Genomic DNA, 23069 nt, shown 5'->3' on the forward strand with positions numbered 1-23069 from the left:
TTTAGCCAGTACACATCTTCAGGGGGGTTCAGCACAGAATAGCCCAAATCTCTTCAAGGCAAAACAAACAGATGAACCCAAAACGTGTTCGGCACAATCTGAGGTGAGGTAAAGTAATTATTAAGACATAATATAAAAATCAGCTATATTTAAAAGCATTAATTAAAAATATTGACAGGTAGATGGAAAAAAAAAGTATTTAAGCAAAGCACTGCTAAGAAAAATGCAAGGTTTATCACTTATCTGCTACAATATAGGAGCCGCATGAAACACTTTTTGAAAGTGACAAGTCAATCAGACTGAGTTGAACAACAAAGACATATTTTATAAATGTTTTGACAAATGCAAAACATTGGGAGACTGCTGAAATACTCTAGTCTATGACAGAGAAACAAGGGTCAGGGCACGGACTGAAAATGACAGGAAAATACTGGAAGCTGATCAAACTGTAAACAACTCTGATTCTGTCCAACTCCTAGAAAAACTTGATAAACATATTTAAATGGCCTTTCAGAAAATTTCTTCAACAAATGGTATTATACGTCTTTTTAAAAAAGTTTATTATACAATAAACGCTCCTTATCAGTTCCAAAGTTTTTTCAATTGCCAAATTTTAGTCATAAAAGTGAATGTCAGCCTAGAGCCTTTTTAAAAACAACCACTCTGTCTACTCTTCACCCTAATTTCAAGCCAATTGTGTTTCCTACCTCATCATATCTTAACATAAAGATTTTGAGTTTCTCTCAGACAGGACCCACCTTCACCTTTTTTCATACCATACATAGCATACAGGACTTCACTCAAATTGCCATTGCAGCTTTATTAAGCAGATGTGAAAACAGAGCCCGGGTCCTATGCCACAGCCAATCTTGATTTGTCAAGAACAAAGCTCTATGCCGAAACCATCTGACATCTATCAGCAATAGGCAATGGGCCTGGAAAGTAAGAAAAGCAATATCATGTGATAAATTATGACTTTAATAAGACTTTTGACACATTTCTTTCATTTGACAACCGTATCACAAAGAAATAGGGTCTTGCAACTGTCATAAAGTGAGAATGAAACTAGTCGGTTAGCTATAGAACAGCAACAGCTATAGCAACGAATCTGGTGAAGGGTCTGGAGCACAAGTCCTGTGAGGAGCGGCTGAGGGACCTGGGGTTGTTTAGTCTGGAGGAGGCTGAGGGGAGACCTTATCACTCTCTACAACTACCTGAAAGGAGGTTGTAGCGAGGTGGGCGTTGGTCTCTTTTCCCAAGTAACAAGTGATAGGAGGAGAGGAAATAGCCTCATGTTGTGCCAGGGGAGATTTAGATGGATGCTAGGAAAAATTTCTTCACCAAAAGGGTTATCAAGCATTGGAAGAGGCTGCCCAGGGAAGCAGTTGAGTCACCATCCTTGGAGGTATTTAAAAGACGTGTAGATGTGGCACTTAGGGACATGATTTAGTGGTGGACTTGGCAGTGCTAGGTTAATGGTTGGACTTGATGATCTCAGAAGTCTTTTCCAGCCTAAATGATTCTATGATTCTGTAGCTATGGTGTAACAATCGGCAGCTCACTACTGACATAGAAGGACCTATTTTGTGTGGTTTTACAAGTGTCTGGTATTGTTTGATGCCCTCTAGCTATTCAACAACTTGGGCATTCAATTTCCATTTGCAATTAAATCTGCAGATTCTATAATAGTGAAAGGGACTATATATTCAGGGACAGCACAGGATTTCGAAATAATCCAGACTTATGGATAAAGGGTCTGGAAAAGGAGGCTGACATTCAAAAAAACTATTAGTGAGGCAAGATGCACAAATATGTATTGGGGAAGGGCTGGTTAGGCATTGGGTCTTCAAGAAAGGCCCTAAGATAAGGATCACTAATATCAAGATCACATTGCTGCCAAATAGTAAAATGCCATGCGGGGATGTCTTAATTTAGTTTACATGACCCCATGAGGGTGTTCCTTAAATTCTACATCACTCTGGTAGTTCTACCTTTAGTATACAGTGACCACTTTCAAGCACATCAAAAGATGGACATGAAAGAACTGGAAGATACCCCAAAAACAACTAGGATAATGAAAATCTAGGAAATCCATCTATTAAGAGTGAAGTCATTGGGTTGTTTTAACCTAAAGGGACTGAGGAAAAGGGAAAAGTCTAACAACAGGAAACTGCTTTTACAAAGGCAAAAGGAATCATCTGCTCTGGTAGTCATTGTTAATGGGATCAAACCCAACAGGATTAGACTGCAGCAAGGAAGACTAACATCAGATATCAGCAAGAAGTTTCCAACAGGAAACAAGAACAGGCTGACATCACTGGCAGTCCTGTACAACAGGTTAGGCAGACACCCGTAAGGGATATCTGCCTTGGAGCTGGCAACCTGGCTACATCATCTCCATGGGTCCCTTGCAGCCCTATTTTTTTTTTTATGATTTTACCAAACTGAAACAAAACCCAAACAAACAAACAAAAAACCCCACAACCAAAACACCAAAATCAAAAAAGAAGAGTAGAAGAAAGCAAGACAACATCTGATGAATACTGGAAACCATCAGTTATTTATGATAGTAGCTGTCACACTAACCATGATCTTCATTTGGGTCTTGAAAGGCACAAAATTCTAAATATTACAGATACTAAGAATACAAGCCCACAAGCTCAATATGCAAGGCAATTAGGATGCCAGGTGAGATGGCAGAAACCCGAGCCCCTGGGGACGTGACCATGGCAGGGTAGAGCAGAGCTGGCCCCATGGGCAGGAGCAACCCTTCCCCAGGAGCCTTGCTTACTCTTCTCCCTGCTGTGGCATGGGTCCCTCCGGGCTGTGCCTCCTACTACAGTGTCCTCGCAGGTCTCCTCCTCCTCCACCTTCCTGCATGCCTTCGCCTGGGCCTGCCCTGCCACAGCTGCCGCCTGCTGCTGGAACTGTCTGGAACCTCCTGGAACTGGTGGGGCAGTGCCCTGCCCCTCCCAACAGGGGGCGCCGCTGCCCTGCCACCACAGCTCAGCTCCCTTCAACTCCCCTCTCCCCACCCAACCCACCGACTATTTAACTCTGATTAAAGGAAGCCTTTTCTCAGGATCCGGCACATGCGCTCTGCGGTGGCTCACCGATTCTCCTAGGAACCCAGAAAATGTCCCTTAGCTGAAAAACTTATTAGAAAGTTTAAAAAAAAAAAACAAACCCAAAAAACCCCCACCAAAACCAACAAACACCACCCACCTCCCCCGCCCCCCCAAAAAACCCAACACATCATTCCTCAAAGTCCTTTCAACTCTTCCTTAACTGGGAAAAACAAAAGCACAAGGATGTAGATTAAGCCTCCTACAGGTCACTTTGAGAAGCTAGGTTTGAAGTAACAGCCCTTTGCAGTAGCCACGACTGCTACCAGTTGTGTTGTGCTTTATACTGAGTTTTACTACCCACAAATGAATATATACATGAAGACCTAAGAGCAGATGGGACCCCTCTGCCACCAGGGTCCCACTGGCCCTGGCAAAGGTCCCCCACAGCCACGCAGCTGCCTGAGCTCAGGAGCTGCCCTGTGTTAGACACACCAAGATGGCTTAAAGATCGTGCAGCCAGAGTATTTTAAATATGCCGGTCACATACTATTAATTTACTCACTGGCCACATACCATGCAGTTACAAACCCAGAATTTGCATATCAAATGGGCATTTGCATCTCTTCTCCAAAGACCATTTTGAAATAAATAGGTTTACTCAAAGGAGTGAAGGTTTCTCCTGTGAACAGTGCTTGGAGGCTTTGACTCACCTGCACAGCTCAGAAGGCTCCCATCTGTACAATGAATATCTGTTTTCATCTACCACAGTATTTGATTTCAACACACAAAAAAGCAATATTTTACACTGTCTAGTTTATGCAAGGTGAAAACAAATTTATTTTGATGGTGATAACCTGCAGTGTTAGTTTTCCCTTATGAATGAGGAAGCTAAAATTACTCAAGAGTGTACTTGGTGCATGTGTCCTCTGAACTTATTTCTTGGCTTTCATTATGAAAGAGGTGAAGCGAAGAAAGCTCAACAGTTGGGAGAAGGTCATTTTGATGCTTTCTTTAATAACAACTCCTACCCTTGCTGCGGCTGTAGCAGCAGCGCTTTTTTGTTTTGGAGGAAGGGGTGGCAACCAGTTGTTACAGATTAATCTTTTCTTGTCAAATCTAGACCATATTTTATTTCCCAGAACAAGGAACAAAACCTCACAACAGTTACTAGAGGCTGAGGGCTTCCCAGTTTGAGGAGAGCAGGGCAATTTCACAGGACATTTCAATCCAACTGCACATTTGGACTATTAATGTAGAAGTTAATGAAAACAAGGCCTAAAAAATAGGAACCAGCAGTGAGTCAGCATTTAGATGTTCTTGGGTTGAATAATTTATTGTTTTCATCAGCCTGTTGCCAAAAGAAAACATACTGTGGTACCCTTTAGAGAACAAATACATTTTTCTCAGAAAATGAACATCTACAGAATCCCGGTGTGGGGAAAACGGAAAGGTAACCGATTGGAAAGGACAAGAGCAAAGTAAATTAAAATTTCATCAATTGGACAGTGAGTTTCATCTGACAGCTGTATCTGGTATTAGTCCATTTCCTGATGTATTTGAACTTGCCTCTTGAACTAACCAGAGAAGGTCATATGAAGTGGCAGTGGTGAAAACCACTAGAAATACAGAGCTGCTCTTTGGTTTTCACATTGTTCATCAACTGACAGCGGCTTCTAAAACACCAGCTCCATAGCTATCGGTTTGATCATTTGGCCAGTTTGCAGACAGTTTTGAAATACGTCAAAAGCCTAGAAGTGTAGGAACATGAGAGTGTGTGTTTTCAGCTGGCCAAACCTTTCTATCTCTAAGTAGGAGAAATTTAGGGAAGTTATCCATCAGTTTCTACTCTAGCTAAACTTGAGTAACTAGCAGACGTTATCCTTAATAGTGCCACGCATCGAGGCATGCGAAGGAGTAGACTTGATCCCTTCTTATCCTGCCAACACTAAAGTTAAATTAATGACAGCCTCCAGAAACAGAAAAGACCACTGGCAGTGATGGAATGGGCAAGGAGACAGGAAAGCATCAGGATAGAAGTCATCAGGATATGTCCTCACACCTCTTACTATCCTGCTACTTGCTCATAGCACTCTTAACATAATACCACTGCACTGAAATCCATGGCATCCTGTAAAGGGCAATCTTCCTTCCTTCCAGCAATCTGACTTTTCTTTGCCTGCTTGCTGCACGAAACAAGCCTTCGTGATGTTCTGCCTCTTCCTCTAGACCAGCTCAGGCCTGACTGCTTCCACAGCTCTCTTCTCCCACAGTTTCAACTGGGCTCTCCAAAGAGGTGTCCAACAAGGACTCCATGCTAAACATGATAGCAATGGCTTTCAGAGTGAGGCACCAAGCCCACCAAATTGATTTCACATGGATTAGTGAACACTGAGAAAGAAATAGCACATTCTCACCACTGTCTTGACATGTGAATTAGTGAAAATTATATAGATGGCAACATACAAACTGCTATATCAAATGAGAATAAAAACCTACCTGCTTTGGCACCTTGTGTCAGTAGCCTGTTTTAGCCATCTCAGATCCAACTGAAAGAAATCTGACTAAGGAATAAAAAACGTGGGAGAACTTCCTACTACAATTCTAGTGCCAAGAGGTTGACTTAAGCCCCTCAATATGCTGATTTTGATGCATTTCCAAAAATCTAATTTAATTCATGACTAATTATCAGCAGAATTGGTAATGGTTTTTAATATGTCCCAGTAACACCTTTGAATATAGAGACTGTATTTCTCAGATAGTTCCTGATGGAACAGCACACAACCAGGACTCCCCTGAGCCCACACACTATTATTACAGATAGAGCAAATAATGTACCTACCTTAACCTTTTGAAGTGTCTTTGGATACAGACGGCAACAGGCCGGATTCTTCACTGCCTATTTAAGAATCACTTCAGGCTTGGGCCTTGTATTATCTTGATCAAGACACTACTACTCTTTTCTTCCCAAAACCAACAAATTAATTGCTGCAAAATGCATTAGGCTTCCTAGTGGTGCAAACTGACTTAATTTAATTTATATTAAAGAAGAAAATGTAAATTTATCTGAGATGTCAATCTGGCCAACAGTCTCTTTCTGTCTCAGTATTTTGCATCTCTGCCAATGAGAAAATGAAACAGTAGTCCAATGCATGATGCCCTTTTCCTTTCGTTCATTGCATACATTAACAACACAAGTGGATTTCAAGGGATGCTGAAAGCATGACTAGTAGGTTTCAATTTTTATTTGCTACACACAAGATGATCATTTTTGCAAGACAACAGGCAGCAGATGATTATCTGAGTGTGTTTGGAACGGGATGTATTTGAGCTTTTTTCTTGCGGCCCAGGATATGCTTCAAACACACATAACAAGGCAGAAAGAAAAGGAACAAAAGAATGCTTGAAGGAATGATTAAGTACTTCTGAATTTACACAGTGAAATATGGACAGTTTAAAAGTCCCAGTTATTTGCTTCTCTTCAGCTGGTGAACAGTTTCGAACACCCCATGGTGCGGTAAGATTAATTGAGTTGTACATGCTTTTAGCCTGCTTGGGATACCAAGGAGAGAGAATTGCCACAGAATCTCTATTCGCCAAAGCAAAGAGAGTATCTCATTAATGTATGATTAATAGCCATTTGTGAAGCAATTAATTAGTCATTTTGACAGTAAATTTAACCAATATACATGCTTTTGCCAGGCTACAGGTTTGCTTTAAGAAAGTAGAAAAAGAAAAGAAAAAAGAAAAAGCTCCTTTCTCATACCCAACCATCTAGAAAGAGGCGAATAAAAAAAAAAAAAAAAAGGAGCAGGGGGAACTTTGCATATTCTTGCCTTGTCCAATTTCATCTGGTGTGTCTTTAAGAACAACATCACTGGAATGGAAGCTCTCCAACATGATTGATGGCTTCTCCTGCTATCTGCAAGTTGAAAATTCAGAAAATGGGTATTTTTTCATAGGCCTCACTGCTTATTGGTACAAGAGTTATTTCCACTTTGCTGCAGAATTGATTTGCAACACCAGCATATGAGTTTGTATATTTTTCTCACCAGCCCGTCATGAAGTATCTCTCAGCAAGCCTTCGGTGGCATGATGGATTGTGGAAACGAGAGCCTCGCGACTTCATTTGCCATCAAAGACTGGGATAATTGTCATTAACTTTTGCAAGTACTGGAGCATCTGCATCCTTGCTCTGGATGTCTGGATTTTGCAAAGCGTATTACACAGCAGATGTACAAAGCATATACCGCCATGCTAATTTAATTTCATTCCAAGCAGGAAGCCAGACACCTTCCTTCAGAGCAAGCTGTCTTACTCCTCAAGTAAAAGAGGCTAAAGTCAGGCTTCTGGGTTGCGTGTCATGTTGTTCTCATTCACAAGGTAATGATAGATTGCTTACCTTTCCTGTGCTTCAGTTAGTCCTTCTGGAAAACGGGTACCTATTAATCCTGCTACAGGTTTGTTTATGTTTTGTTTGGGGGTTTTTGTTTGTTTTTTTATTTTTTTTTTTTGGTGGGTTTTGGGTTTGTTTAAGTTTTTGGGGTTTGTTTGTTGGTTTTGGTTTTTTGTTTGTTTGGTTTTCTGTTTTTTTTTTTTTTTTAACGTAGCCCATTATAGAGCATTTATTGATTTTTCACAATTATCACTGGAACCAATACAGTACTTCTAACATTATGACAAGAGCCATCACTCCAATTTCTTCTGTACTGACAATTCTTTGTTGGTCTTATCCAGGCATCACCAAATTCAGCAGGCATTGCAGCAATGCATTTAAACACAGGATTAACTTCGAGCATGGATTTATGCAACAGGACATTACTCCTGCCTCATGTGAGGCTGACACCTAGGTTTCTTTGCTGCACAGGGGGGCGGACGATTTAATGTGAAGGCCAACTGTTTCAGAATAAGCTACAATCCTTTTGATACATCTCAGAAGAGTCTGAGACAAGTAGAGACAAGGAAACAAGTATTATTATTTGTCCCCTTTACAAGATCCTTGCATTTGCAAAGCAACCCCCCCCCTCAAAAAATTAAGCAAGACAAATATATGCTAATAAACAAATAAGCTGATGGAGCCTTGTCCTGGTTTCTTCTGGAATAGAGTTAATTTTCTTCCTAGTAGCAGGCATAGTGCTGTGTTTTGGATTTAGTAGGAGAAGAATGTTGATAACACGCTGATGGTTTAATTGTTGCTAAGTACTGCTTATGCTAGTTAAGCACTTTTCAGCTTCCCATGCTGAAAAGTGCACAAGAAACTGGGAGGGGGTACAACCAGAAGAGTTGATCCAAACTGACCAAAGGTCTATTCCATACCATATGACGTCATGCTCAGTATATAAACTGAGGGGGGTTGGCCGGGGAGCAGCGATAGCTGTTTGGGAACTGGCTGTGTATTGGTTGGTGGGTGGTGAGCCTGTTCTAAGCACAGGGTGCCTTGTACAGAACAAGTTAGCATAATATTCCTCTCTGGTTTTCTCCTCCACTACCTTGGGTTGTGCTTAGGTACAAATATAAAGACAAGGTCTCATATTTCTCATGCTTACACTACTTTCAAGCAGTATCTTTTCCTCTGCAGCAAGTCTGCCTGATGACTGACTTGCATAAAGTTCCTGCCCTTAAGTGCATCACTAAGAAACTGCACAGCACATGAGAAATATTTTAAGTGGTAAAATGATATCCCATTACACCGATCACAATGAGATATCATGTCTAGTAGTATTATTATTTTACCAAATTAATTTATTCTAGACTTCCACACTAAAATTCAAAACTAGTGCTCACATGCCTAAGATTAAAATTAAAACTAGGTGGGGGTCTGTGACATCTATGTCCTGTAAACCCTTTTGCACTAATGTCCATTGCAATTGCAGAGGACTGCCTTGTTATGTCTAAACCTTTATTGACAATAGAATCACAGGTGGAAAGTACACATGGCCAAAGCACTGCTGCTGGATCTACCCTCACAAGCAAGTATCCTCTCTTCTTGAAACAGCAGCTTGTAAGTCAAGATCCTGTTCAGTCCTCCTACTTCAGATGTTCATGCTGTTCCTTATAAGAATTTTTTTTTTTAAAGCGCCAATATCAGAAATATAGATCTCCACCCCACCCCTAAGGAAGAGGTCACATTAATATGTATCCCGTTCATTGAACACAACTCTGCACCAGCAATGCCTGCATTTTTGGGCCATCTGAGGAAGAAACACAGGATTGATACAGGTTAACAAGCCATTCACCTTCAGAGGCAATTTCTTCAGGTTTAATCTGAGGCATTTAAAGCAGCATGTGCCTTTCCATTGATTTGAGTGGGATCTGGACTGTCAGAGAAGACAGACGACTCTTAGGGTACCTTACTTTGACCCATGTTTTCATCTTTTCTGTGTGGGTTACAGAGCTCCTTATGGCCCACGAGACCATTAGCCTAACACCTTCAACCAGCAGTAGGCAAATTTTAAGTACGCATATCCATCTGTCATTTCAGTCAACCCAAGAGGCGAAGGAAAACTTTTTTCTCTATCACCAGTACTGGTGCATCAGGCTTAAAGAGCCCTTTACTCTTGCATAGGGATGTATTAAGTAAAAACACCCAAATCTTACACAAAGCAAATGACACTTCTGGAGAAAAAGCTGGGGAGAGGAGAGGAAGCCCGCTTGCTATCTCAACACTATTTGCAGGGCCTCAGGGGACTCCGCTGTAATGGGAGGAGGAGAATTCTTCAAATGGTGAATTGTCAGTGAGGGCAAGAAGTTACGTGAGATGCCGGAGCACACGTAGAGACATTTGAGATGGACTCAACAGCTGGTTAACAGAGAGATCTGAACCTGAACTCTTGCAAGCTGCCAGATTACTTCCACAGTAACTTGGTGGTTTTATTTAAGATGTTGCTGTAGCTGGGAATGCAGTCTCTCATTCTTCAAGTGCTAGCACTATATAAATGGAATAGCATTATAAAAACAACAGACAGATATCTGCACCTTTGCATATTAATGATGTATTAACATTCTGGAGTGGCCCAGAATTCTTAATGAGCATGCCTGCCCGTGCTGAAGCATAAAGCAGAGTAGATACATAAATACATTGAAAAGCAACCAGGACCTGCTTGCTCCTGTTCAGTGTAGTGGAGTCAATCCACAAACATGGGGTCAAAATATTTTTTTTTAATTTCATTATTCACAATCAGTGAATTTCCAATTTTTCTGACTCTCTCTCCATGATGACATGCAGCATAACTGTCTACAATGGACTGCAATTTAACCACAGTGGGTAGGACAGTTTAAGAGCTACTTTCAATATGAGAAAAACTGATGAGAAATGCAGACTATCAGCTGATGTGAATAAACAGGTACCGAAAAGGACACTGAGCAGTCAAAACAGCTCTGGATATTGCTTACAGCTGTAGACAGGAACACAGAACACCAGCTGAATACAATAACTTGGAGGTTATTCCACCTATGTCTAGGGAAACAAGCAGACAGATCAATGCTCTGGCTACAAGTGACCTTTTTAGCTATTTAAATATGTACTTCTATTAGCATTTGTGTACCAATTGTTTTTGTAAAAGAAAAATATTTGTAATTTAAGTGAGAATAACTACAAAACTTTTGCAGCTTTCTCTTATCCTGTTACCCTCTGCAACATTTAGAGTCCTTTCTCAGCTTCATTAAAAGATCATCACCCCAAATAAACTCCATTTGACAGACCCTTGGAGATGAAGCCCCAAATTAATTTTCACAGCTCTGATTAATGCTCTCCACTGCAGAAATCTGCCCCAATTCACAAATACTGAGGAAGGGACACTCTTGGGGTAGTTTCATCCCTACTGAGGCAGACATCCAGCCTGGGGATAGGAACTGCAAGAAGGGCTGCCTTCATAGCAAGGCAGCTATTGCCCAGCACAGACACAGGGAGCATAACTAAGCTGAATCGCACTTACTGAGTAGCAATGTTCAGCTCAAAAAAGTGTGACAACAACAGAGCAAGGGAGGAAAATCTGGTTTTGATTCTGTCCTGGTTTCGGCTGGGACAGAGTTAATTTTCTTCCTAGTATCAGGCATAGTGCTGTGTTTTGGATTTAGTAGAAGAATGTTGATAACATGCTGATGTTTTTAGTTGTTGCTGAGTACTGCTTATGCTAGTCAAGGACTTTTCAGCTTCCCATGCTCTGCCAGGTGCACAAGAAGCTGGGAGGGGGCACAGCTAGGATAGTTGATCCAAACTGCCCAAAGGGCTATTCCATACCATATGACGTCATGCTCAGTATAGAAACTGGGGGGGGTTGGCCGGGGAGTGGCGATCACTGCTCGGGAGCTGTCTGGGTATCGGTCGGCGGGTGGTGAGCAATTGCATTGTGCATCACTTGCTTTGTATATTGTTATTGTTATTATCATTATTATATTGTTATTATTATCATTACTATTTTACTTTATTTCAATTATTAAACTGTTCTTATCTCAACCCAGGAGTGTTTCTCACTCTTACTCCTCTGATTCTCTCCCCCATCCCATCGGGGTAGGGGGAGTGAGCGAGCGGCTGCGTGGTGCTGAGTTGCTGGCTGGGGCTAAACCATGACAGATTCACAGTCCACTCATTAGAAAAATCATATTCTCTTCATCAGGACCAAGTTCTGTGCAGTCTGCCACAAAAAAATCGAGGCATCCACCAAAGCCATCTTCTTGGCTGTAGCCTCTATACTGTTCAAATGCATAAACCGACATTCTAGTCTTAAAAGAACACTTGTTCAGAAGCTATCACACACAAAAAAAAACAGTGTATCAAAAACATTTCTATGAAGTCAGTCATCCAGAAAAAATCCCTCCTACCCACATCAGGACCTTGCTTAGGGCATTTAAAGCATTTGCAAGTCTCTGAGTACCTAGGCATCCCATTAACTGTATTTTAACGGTGTCCCCAGCCCATCCTAAAACTCTGACCATGCCCAATAAGCTTCCCAGTATAAGCCAACGAAAACCCCCATAGACAGGAATAAAAACCTGGCAGCCTTAGATTGCATGCATCATCACAGCATCAGCAGCTGCTTCCTCGTTCAGATGCAAACCAGTAAATCTAGGAGGGCTGCCGCACACATATCATGTGGTCAGGAGGAAGCCGGAAAGAACAGAAGACTTGGCGTAAAAAATGAGATGCTGACCAGCAGAAAGTTGCTGTCCACCTAAGAAAGCTTAAGCAGTGTAATGACTGCTTTGCATTTTAGGGAATTTAGTAACGTTTGAGTGGCTCAGCCCATGTTAACCATTCTGTTTGTACTCAAACCTGTCAACAATCACAACACAGCCCCAACCATGCAGCACATTCATTCTCAGTTAGTATGTTTACAGAAGCATTTTGACTCTGACAAGAACAACAGAAGTGGCTGTCAGACTATCTAAAAAGTTTCCTGCAGGTGCTTTTGCCTGCAAAAGTTTAAAATATAAGGCTTTCATTAAAGGAAAGTTACATCCCCTTTGTACTCCAAAATCTGGCACAAGAACATACACCACCTGAGATGCTCAACTGAACAGGTGGAATTTTCTTTTCTTAGCCTCTCTTACTGGAGTTACATTATAAGGGTAGAGATGAAACATGGCAATCAGTGGCAGAGCAGGAGCAAACACAGGCAGAGGCACAGTTGTGGTATTTCCTGCTTGATGGATTCATGAGATCGTGTGAATTGCAAGGCTGATAAATAATTCCATATCTATTGAAATATCAAGTCAAAAAGTTCTCTATTTTAGGAGCTGATTTTAAAAAAGCAATTCTATTATCTTTCCTGTCAGATGAAGTGCGTCTCCAACAGGCACCTTACTAGCATTCTCACTGCTTCTGAAGCAGCCCCGTTCCTATTCTGTGCAAACCAGCCCTGGCATGTACCGCTACATGGAGACAAGCTTATAGATGGTGTGCCTCTATTGCCTGTGACAGGCACAAGGACACCCTGTACTTCTGATATTTTGTGTATGCATTATATTTCTTTCCAGATAACGTTATTTCTGCAAATGAGAAATGCAGACAGAGGCATGCTTGGGAACTCTAAGCAGTGGGTGATGAAGACACAAAGTAAGACCCAGATGAAGAAAAGTTGGCTGATCATTCGTGGTGTACATACATACTTCCAAAGGGCCCTGATGCTCACCTCTGTCAGGATGAAGGCATTCTTACATTAACAAAGGAAAACAAAATATCAGGAACCCCTAATACCGCTATATGGTACAGTGTTTCTGACACTCATTCTTTAAACATACACTGATATTCTTTGCGAAAATCAGTTCATCATAAAACACTGTACAAGATAGAAATATTATACTTGTCTGTTTAAATGTTGTCGAGTACTTTCAACAATGCTTTAAATACATGCTTCAGTGCTTTGCTGAGCAGAAACAGGCATACAGATATAATTCAGCAAGGTATTAAGGGCACGTATCTGACCTAGGTAAACACCAGTGGGTCTCAGAGTTAATGCAGAGCATCTGCTTTTATGGCTTAGCCTGAGACTTGTGATGGTCCTTCCTCTGAAGCCACTACTAATGGAGTAATGGAAACCTTTGCATCCTTCAAAAAAATCCCTAGAATTGTAGAGAAAACCTGGTAGCCTAACAGAGTTCCTCCTCTAAAGCAGGGTTTTCCTTTGATTCAGACTTGAGGCTGAGTAACTTCCAACAGCCTTTGACAGCTGCAACACACAAAGCTCTGCCTGGTGTGGCTGCTACTCCCAACCTAGTACACCTCCTACCCATCCTTCCACACAGGGCACCAACCTTCTCTAGGGGGAATCATCTATTTCCATGTCCCCTCTGTGAAACCCAGGTAACAGCAATTTCACAGTTTCATGGAAGTGCTGATAGGAAAAACCCCTGTATTTTGTCATGGCTGAAGACACTTAAGTGCTTAATTTTTACAGCAGAGAGTCACACTGGATTAAGTTTTAACAGACAATTGACTTCTTAGAGATCTGCACCATTCCAGATTATGGGAGAACAGCCATTCTGGAAAGGTTTTTTCAAAGCCTAAGGCCTGAGACAGTGCTATAACTTCCCAAAATTTACATTCACACCTGCATGCAGAGTACCAGTTCACAATCCAGACCACGTACTCCTAATATGGACACAGCCACAAAGGTAATGGTACAGCTGGTGTCATCTGTCCACTCCCTGCCCATTCCTACCAGAACACAAGTAATATAAGCAGACCTGTTAAAAGTGTTGTTTTGGTTCATAAAATGTCATGCACACTGAACAACTCTCCCAGTTTAGTTCTGCCTGTTCCTCAGTCCCTCCAAGGCACACATGTCCAGAGCAAACCAGACCTATCTCAAAAAGGTATGAAGTTATTTCTAAAATAAATCCTACTAACAAAACCACAAGATCTCACAAAATAACATGTTAATGATGATAAGGCATGAAGCCTCCTCACAGTGCTAAACTTGAGATGAAAACTTAGACTACATTTTTACCCAGATTTGTAAAAAGCTTGGCATACTACATTTCTGCTAAGATAAAGCTTAATTCTATTGTTCTTTCATACATTCATACGCGTATTTTGGTGTGTGTTATTCCAGTGACATACGTCTTTCCAGATGTTAATGTTTTATCGTGCCTTTTTTGCAGTTTTTATCAGGTCCATTTACACAAAACGTACTATAAATCCTCCCTCACTTCATATAGTATATCATATAAGACACCCTGATAAACATACAGATACAGATATATGAAGGCTAGTAAATGTAACAGGAGATTTAGCATGCTACTTGTACAGATATGCTATTATTCCTAATCTTGTGATTAATATGGACTGGCACTACTGTACAGATTTATTTTTCTCCATATGCTCTTTAATTGTCATTGCTTCCGCCAGTTTACCCCCTTGCACATCTGCAGTATGTGTGGGCTGATGCTCTCTCCTTTTGCCTCAGCAAGATGGGAGAACAATTTCTCAGCTGGACACCAGGATGAAGAGAGAATTCCAGCAACCATGTCTCCAATGAGTGATTAAAGTAAAATAAAGTTTTTTTTAAAACTGAACAAGGAGAGGGTGGGAGGGAGGAAACTCACTGTCATTGATGTTCTTCATCTGCCTGAGCTTAAATTAGCTGGAATACTGTTTAATTGTGAGCTGCTAATGTGCTGCCTCAAAAAGCCAGCTGTTGCTAGAGCAAATGGACCCAGGGAAAAGACTTTCAAGTCCAAGAGCTGATGAGCTTGCAGAGAATGTGAAAACACTACCACAGCTCTCAGTGACAGGTCTTACTGATTTAAGATCCTTTTGACTGTAAAACTTGGCCAAGATATAATTCAGCAGAGACTTTGATTCATTTTGAAAAGATTTACACTACAGTTTTAAATGAAGCTCAAGTTAATTAAGTGTCTTCCTACATTACCACAGAACAGTTCCTCTAAGCTTTTTTTCCCCCTTGTGAACTTTAAGACTTAAGTTCAATACTCTTTTTCTTCTGCCCTGAATTAAATATAAGAAAACAAAATATGTATTGGTGAAGCAATTGTCAAGCAAGTTCCAGATTTTTGCAATAGGTACATTTTTGAAATTTTTTTCCATCTAAAGAAAAATATTTTTCAAAAGGGAAAAAGAATTAAAATCACTTATCTATTTTCTTCTATTTCCGTTTAGTTATAGCATTTATAAAACCCTCCTTAAATGAGACTTCTCGGTGACAATGAGTGCCGTAATTTTCTATGCAAATCAGATTAATAAATTAAAGAAATTTGCCTGCATATAAATGAGAAAGCATTCAATTTATATGCCTAATAATAACTTTAAGCCTTCTCTGTGTGAACTTTGCTAGGAATATTTTTCATATAGACAGATTTACAAAAAAGTGCCAGTTTAAAAAAAAAGCAAAGGCTTTTTATATCTGCCATTAAATTATTTATAAACTTGCTTTACAAAGGATCTTTTTATATGGTCCCTAATAGGAAGGGGAGGGAAGTGAAGCACAAGCCCCAGCTGTGCATGCATCTACACTGCAGTGTGCTACATAGAGACAGAACCCTCAGCTCGTTCGGAGACCAGCAACACTAGGGTGAGCAGTATGATGCTGCAGCTACATCCTTGCTGTCTCCGGGCCACATCAGCTAACTTGGGCATGTTCACATGGGCTTCACTTTCTCCATCTAACAGGAGTCCGAGCAACCAAAAGTTCAATAAAAAGCCAGTTTGTGCAGGAGCCCATCCTCCCACGTTCTGATACCTTTTCATGCAAAACTTGCAAAAGCAAATTTGGCAGTCTCTTTCTCCAGAAAGGCAAAGACATCTCTTTGTTTCTTCAGAGGTGAAGTAAAGCCTCTTCCTCTTGCTCTGATCTAAACCAGAGGCAAGCGCACAGCACAGGGCAAGTTCCAGCCCAATAGTCCAGGTTCCCACCTGACTCCCAGTGGTGTGGCATCATTAACTTCAAACAAACAGAGTCGATTGACAGGACCTAAGAATCTGGCCAAATTTCCCTCAAATTTATGAGAAAATAACCAATGTCTGCCACAAACTCTGCCTACAATCAGTCTCTGAGATATTCAGGATGAGGTAATTCTATACAGCTTTAGAAAGCTATAGATTAAGGCAACACCAACTTGGTTACCTGGTAAGAAACACTATACACTGAAAGGGACAATGATTATTTTTAACACCTGTAATGAGATGCATCTTTGCTGATTTCTGATATAAAATGCTAACTGTCATACCTTACAAGCATTTGCCATCAAAATGTTAATTTCTCCTTTTATCTGCCTCTGTGAAGTTTAAGACAAATACAAAATGCCTGAAAACTAACAAACCAAACAAATTAAAAACCCAAAGAATATAGGAAAGAGGGGTAACAGCAATGAGCAAGATCCTTGCAATCTCTATTTGCAAAGTCCCCATTCAAGGGGACAGGAATTTTGCCTGCCTGACAGCTCAGCCCCCTGTGATTTGAGTTAGACAAGGAGTCAGGTTAGCTACAAACACCCTTTGATTCCAGCACAGACCTCCACCGTGACCTTGTCCAAGTCATTCATAGGTGTCCTTAAAAGCCAACAGTGATGCTGCTATAACCACAGCCCTGCCTGCCCCCGTAGGCTGTAAGCAGGAATCCATCTTACTTCATGTATGCTTAACAACTGGCACAGTAAATCTACAACCCCACTGATAAACTGTTTGTTGCTCTAATACAAATACCAAGCTCTTCCTACATCAGCAAAAACCTACAGAGAAAGCTGTCAGGAGGGAAGAGAAAATATTTCACGAGTTGCATTCAGATTTCACGTTGTGATACACCCCGTGGTACCAAGCAATCTGTGCAAAGGGGAAAAAAAAATAACTGGCAAAGGCTGTTCCTTTACTTGCTTATCCTTTTAAGCATGTATGGGACACAGCAGAGGTGTTACCACCATGGCTGCCGCCTCCCCTCAATCAGCCAGCCTGACAGCACAAGGCATTGCAGGGCTCCACCTCTCCCACTCAGCAGCTTCAACTATCTGCCTCTTTCAGAGACGGATGGCATCAAGTTTGGAGAAAAAACATCTATGGGCAGACTGTCATGCAGTTGTAGCTTGGATACAGGCTTCTCCTATAGTCTGTCTTTTAGAGCACCGTTGTCTGATGAACAGGAGAATTTGATATGTTTCCTGAACTGCTCCAGTTCAATACTGTTTACTCCAGTTACACTTTCTTGTAAAATATTTACTGCTCTTTCCCCAGAAACCAGAGAGCTGGGAGGAAGATAGGCCGAGCTCTGCACTTTGACTGGTGAACACCTCTGCTGGAAGGTGTCCAGATTGCAGAAGAACCATTTGGCATGCGTCTTTGACATTGCAGACACATAGATTAATAGTCTGCCCTCTCCCCTACCCCTGGCTTTAATATCCTGTCCTTTATGAGCGACTTTCACACTTGCTTTATATTATGTTATCCTCCCAGGCGAGCATTTCTTGTTATGTGATTATTTTTGCACTTAAACACTTTTTTCTCTACTGAGTTGATGCTGTCTACGAAACAAGATTGCATACACTCACCTGCTCCAGTTTAAGGCACCATCCTTGCTGCTGCAAATAGACCTCTCCAAAAGCTGCAAAAGGACAATCTTCCTTCACACATATATCCCCTTATAACATCCCTGAGACTCCAGCTTCTTCAAGCACTGTAGCTGAGGGGATTTGCCACTTGAAGCTCTGGGATTTAATGCTATCTAGCATTAGTTTGTCCTGCTGGATAAACAATACTCCAAGCTGTTGCGAGACTACGCCTTGCCCAACCAGCAGCCAGCACAGGAGCTTAGATTTATGTATTCCATTTTAAAGTAAAAATTTCATGTTATAAAAACTTCATTTACAGAAAAGTGAAAATTCAGAACATTAGTTTGCTGAGTTAGATTTCTACTTCCAATTAAAAAAATGTAGGTATTTATGAGTCAGAAGAAAGGTAAGCTTTACAGTTGTTTCACTTAAAAATGGAGCACCAGTTTTAAGGCTCACGGAATTGCTATTACAGTCATGTGCCCCACCCATTTCCACCCAACTCAACATGACATGGCCTAACATTCAGGTTATGTCTATACTTTGGAGCATACAAGGTTACCCAAGACAGACCTTCACACAGTAATAATATTACATACAATGTACATCTTTAGATATCTAAAAGGTTTGCATGGGGTTTCACGTGGTCCTAGGCATTTGGGAAGCTCTTGGCTTACCAGTATGAGCAAAATCATTTCAGCCCAGCCATTCCCACTCTACAGCCTGCTTCACCCTCCTGTTAGGCATGCCTGCTCCCTACTACACCAATGACTTGGTGGCAAAACTGCGAAGGGTGATGATTTCGTGAAGTAGAAAAATAGAAGTTGGTACTCAATTGTCTTCACAAACAGGCAGGAAAGGGTTGTGTTTCTACAGCTCCTTTTCAAGCGGCTAAGCCATGATGGACAGTGTCAGTGGGAATCACCATCCCTGTTTCTAAGTCAGGTCCTGGCCTTTCACATGCTTGATTTTTACCCTTCATCCTATCATTTAAATGGGGGCAATGTTTGTTGCCTCAAAGACGAAGGGAGACACAGCAAGTTAAGTTTAACAGGTGTACGCAGAGCCAGGGGAACATCAAAGGAAATGTACAAGGTATAAATGTATATTATTTTGATTTTGTTCAGACAAAATAGAGCAATTGCTGTTCTGCAATAAGCAGCTACCAAATTGCAGTGGAAACAAATGACTGTCAAAAGGCTTGGAAGCATGCTGTACAGATGCACCCAAAGCTTCAAGCACTCAGCTCAACATAAGGAAGTCTTTCATCCAGGAAGTGGCTTTGCAATACATGAGCCCAGGACTCAAGGGATTCCACACAGTTGCTGATTTGTTTTTCTTTTACTAGCACAGAAATAAAAAAAAAATTCCACCAATATTCTGCAAATTCATCAACTTCACATAGTAGGTACAATAGGAAGAGGCAAGCAGGAGGAATTATTTTGTCCAAATCCCCACTGAAGTCCAGGAAAATTCACTACAAAAGTATTTATTAGCTATCACGCATCTTCTTTCAAATTTCAAACTGAACAGAGAACATTTTAAGCTCTGTTTCCCACCCTTATTTGTATTGAGGAGCTTCTTACTGGAGAGGGCAATGTGCAATCTGTACAGGTGCTCTTTCACCAATGACAATGATTGGGTGAAAGTTGCTGACCCAGGTCTTAGCTTCAAGGTTCAATTAGTCATCAGTCATCTTTGCACAATGATAACTTGCATTATAGTATTAATTAAAGCTCATGAAGTCTACCTGGGGAAACACAGGTAACAGTTGGATTGGGTGGCACACAACAGGTCCCCCCCATTTCACCCTAATCTTGCCCCCTTGTTTAATTGCTTGCACTAAGATGACAAGCATACATGAGGGAAGAGTGTTGTCACACTTCTTAAACATTCATTTTACTCAGTTGTAAGCAACAAAAATAAGACACAAATGCCAGAAACATCTCTGATGTTTTGATGGTACCCAATGGTTTGGTTTGGACTCTTCGCTGGTTTATAGGTTAATAAAGATGTGCTGATGGAGATATTCATAGCATGCAGACACCCAGGATGAGCAATAGAAGTATAGATATATCTTCCATTATGTGAGAATGAATGATGGAAGGGCACAAACAGTTAGGCACACAGGGGACAGTGACAGAAAACATACTTGATTATTTTAATTTCCTAAACAATGCAAGGTCTGAATGGGTCTTTAAACTTCATATGCTCTAGCATTTGTCTGAAGCTATCATCTCATCCAAAGCTCTCACCTCTGGGCAAGCCAAAGAGACTTCAATACAAAAATAGTGAGATCTAATCAGAGTTTATTGCTTCTGGTATAAGCACTGCCACAGGTTTTTTCATCTTTTTTATTAAATTTACAAACTTGAGCATCCATATTTGGGATCAAAAGGTGATTCCTGCACCCTGCTGCAGAGTGATAGGCTGGAATTCTCATACAATAAAAAACCTCTTCTTGTAATTTGTTGGAAAAATAGGTGACTTTTCATTACTGAAGCAGGGCAAAATAACTTTTCCTCAGATTATATTCAGAATTTATAATCTCTTTATGTAGGAGGGGGTGAGTCCCTACACCTGGACCTCTACTACAGCTTCACTGCAATCGTACAGAGTAATCCTATCACTCCAGCTGAGGACAGCACTAGGATTGCCCACACAGGAGGAAGCTGAAACTTAGGGAAATGGATTTGGTAGCACTAAATCACAAATGCCCCATATTGCTTAATACACATTGCTGTATGTACCTCAGTCTCGCCTCAGGGCACTTTTATGCAAGCACAGTTCAACTTAATTCAGGAGAACATCTTTTGATTTACACCTGCATAGAAGAGCATCAGACTTTGTGACTATATTGTCTCAAAGTGCCAGGACCAGTCAAAGAACCAGGCAGTGGGGATCAGCACCCTCACATACAGTACAACAATCTGTCCAAAGAAGCCAAAACTGAACCCAAAACTCAGATGACATATAAAACAAGAGTGGTAATTTAAGATATAAACCAACACATCTTGCTGTGTCTTTCAAACAGTTTGCAACACCAGGCACCCAAATAGAATCATAGAATCATAGAATGCTTTGGGTTGGAAGGGACCTTGAGAGATCATGGAGCCCAACCCCCCTGCAGTAAGCAGGGATTGAACCTGTGAACTTGGCGTTATTAGCACCATGCCACTGAAATTCTTTAACTGAGCCACTTACACCTTGCATATCCCTAAAACCACTCATCTACAACTAACCTCCTGCCATGGCTCCCAGACTTGCCTCACCAACATGTGTTACGAGAATTTCCAACTGTGCTAGAAGCACAGGTTGTAGTTGTTCAGAAGAAAGTGAGAAGACTGTGTGCCAGAATCAGTGGTGATTTTTTAATTCAGGTTTTTTGGACAGAAACCAATCACGTGGTTCACAGGCATAAATGGTGCGCAATAGTGAACATGATATTTGTTCACGTCAAGTGGAGTGGCACAGAGCCTAGAACAGGTTGCTCCACAGACTTCCTGCTGTCCATCCTGGGTGACATGCAACGCTGGCACCGTGCTCCCAACTCTCAGATGTTCCCCACAGCTCACTTGTGTTTTTGAAGTCTCAGGAATGGGAAGAGAAATCTCCTCTTTGGGCCAGCCATGTTTCTTCTCAACACTTGGCCTTGTCACTAAAACTCAACTTAAGATTTGTGTTTAGCATGAGCAGGTCTGCTTCTAGCTGAGGACCTTTGCTTGGATGCCTTCTCCACTGCCTCCTGGACACACTGACTGACTCCTAAGGAGAGTCTGGGGGAAAGGATGGAGACGCACGATGGATTCAAAGATGGGTCATTGTTGGTCTTCAGGAGTACACATTCTGGCAAGCCTGAGAAGGTTTTAGTAAACTATGAGCCTGCCTGGACAGAACAGTTCTGAGAGGCACAGTCCTTTTTTTGTGCTATTTGCTTGACTGTGAAAAGGTATTTTTATTATAAGGAGATTTTACACTTCATAATTAACTGTGCTTTTAGTTTTCTTGTCTTTATATCCTCAGACTTGAAGTGACATTTCTAGAAGAAACAGTTAAAAATTCCTTCAAAACAATGGCAGAAGTATTACATAAAAAGTTATGGAAAGAAGATAAAAAGGGTGTTAAGCTCTTCAGGGTCAGACAACAACAGAAGGAAGGGATTTTATATGAAAATTATACACATGTAATTTATCTCTGCACATGGAAGACATGCTACTTTGACACTGCTATACTTGTAGTATGCCCAAGTTTAGTTTTCATTAGTGTTGGTTTTTTTAAAGGTATGTTTTGTATTAGGGTTAAGAAAAATACAAATTTTTTTTTTTTTTTTTTTTTTTTTTTAAAGATTTGAGAACACAGGATCATCCAAGCTTCATAGTAACAGTTATGGAGCCTAAAGCTCTTTTTGCTGAGATTTTCTAGATGTCACCCAAGCTCCCCAAATTTAGTTTTATTATATCACACACAATTCTCACTGTCAGATGTAACACAGCCTAGGCAAATAGCAATAATTTTGCCTCATTTCTGAGTGTTTAGTCTGATTTGTATCAACCAATTGCCCTTTTTCAGCTTCTTCTGTTTACTGAGAAAAATCTGTATTGCTGCCCAACTCCTCCATTTTACAGTCATGACACATTTACCAAAAAACCCCAGATAACTCACATATTAATGCTAATAGCAATAATAGTAATGAAATAAATCATGAGGTTCTCTATTTGACCTGGGGGGTTTGGACCTGCAAGGTTAACACCTATGCAAAATTTCTTTCTTAATTCCTGCACTCCTTAAAACTATTTATTTAAATAAAGAAGTTAGCAAAAACAAAGTAAAATGGAAACAAAAAATGGGATTTTTTTTTTTTTTAATATAACTCCTTTAGTGAGGGTTTATAGAGAAACACAAAGTACCACAAGTTGGCAGTGACATATCAAGGCAAAATAATGATGAAATATCATTACATTGCCATCTGGTGACAGCAAAATGGTTTATTGAAATAGGCTGACAATA

The sequence above is a fragment of the Pelecanus crispus genome, chromosome 4 (assembly GCF_030463565.1).
Source record: "Pelecanus crispus isolate bPelCri1 chromosome 4, bPelCri1.pri, whole genome shotgun sequence".
In the NCBI taxonomy this organism is placed as follows: Eukaryota; Metazoa; Chordata; class Aves; order Pelecaniformes; family Pelecanidae; genus Pelecanus; species Pelecanus crispus.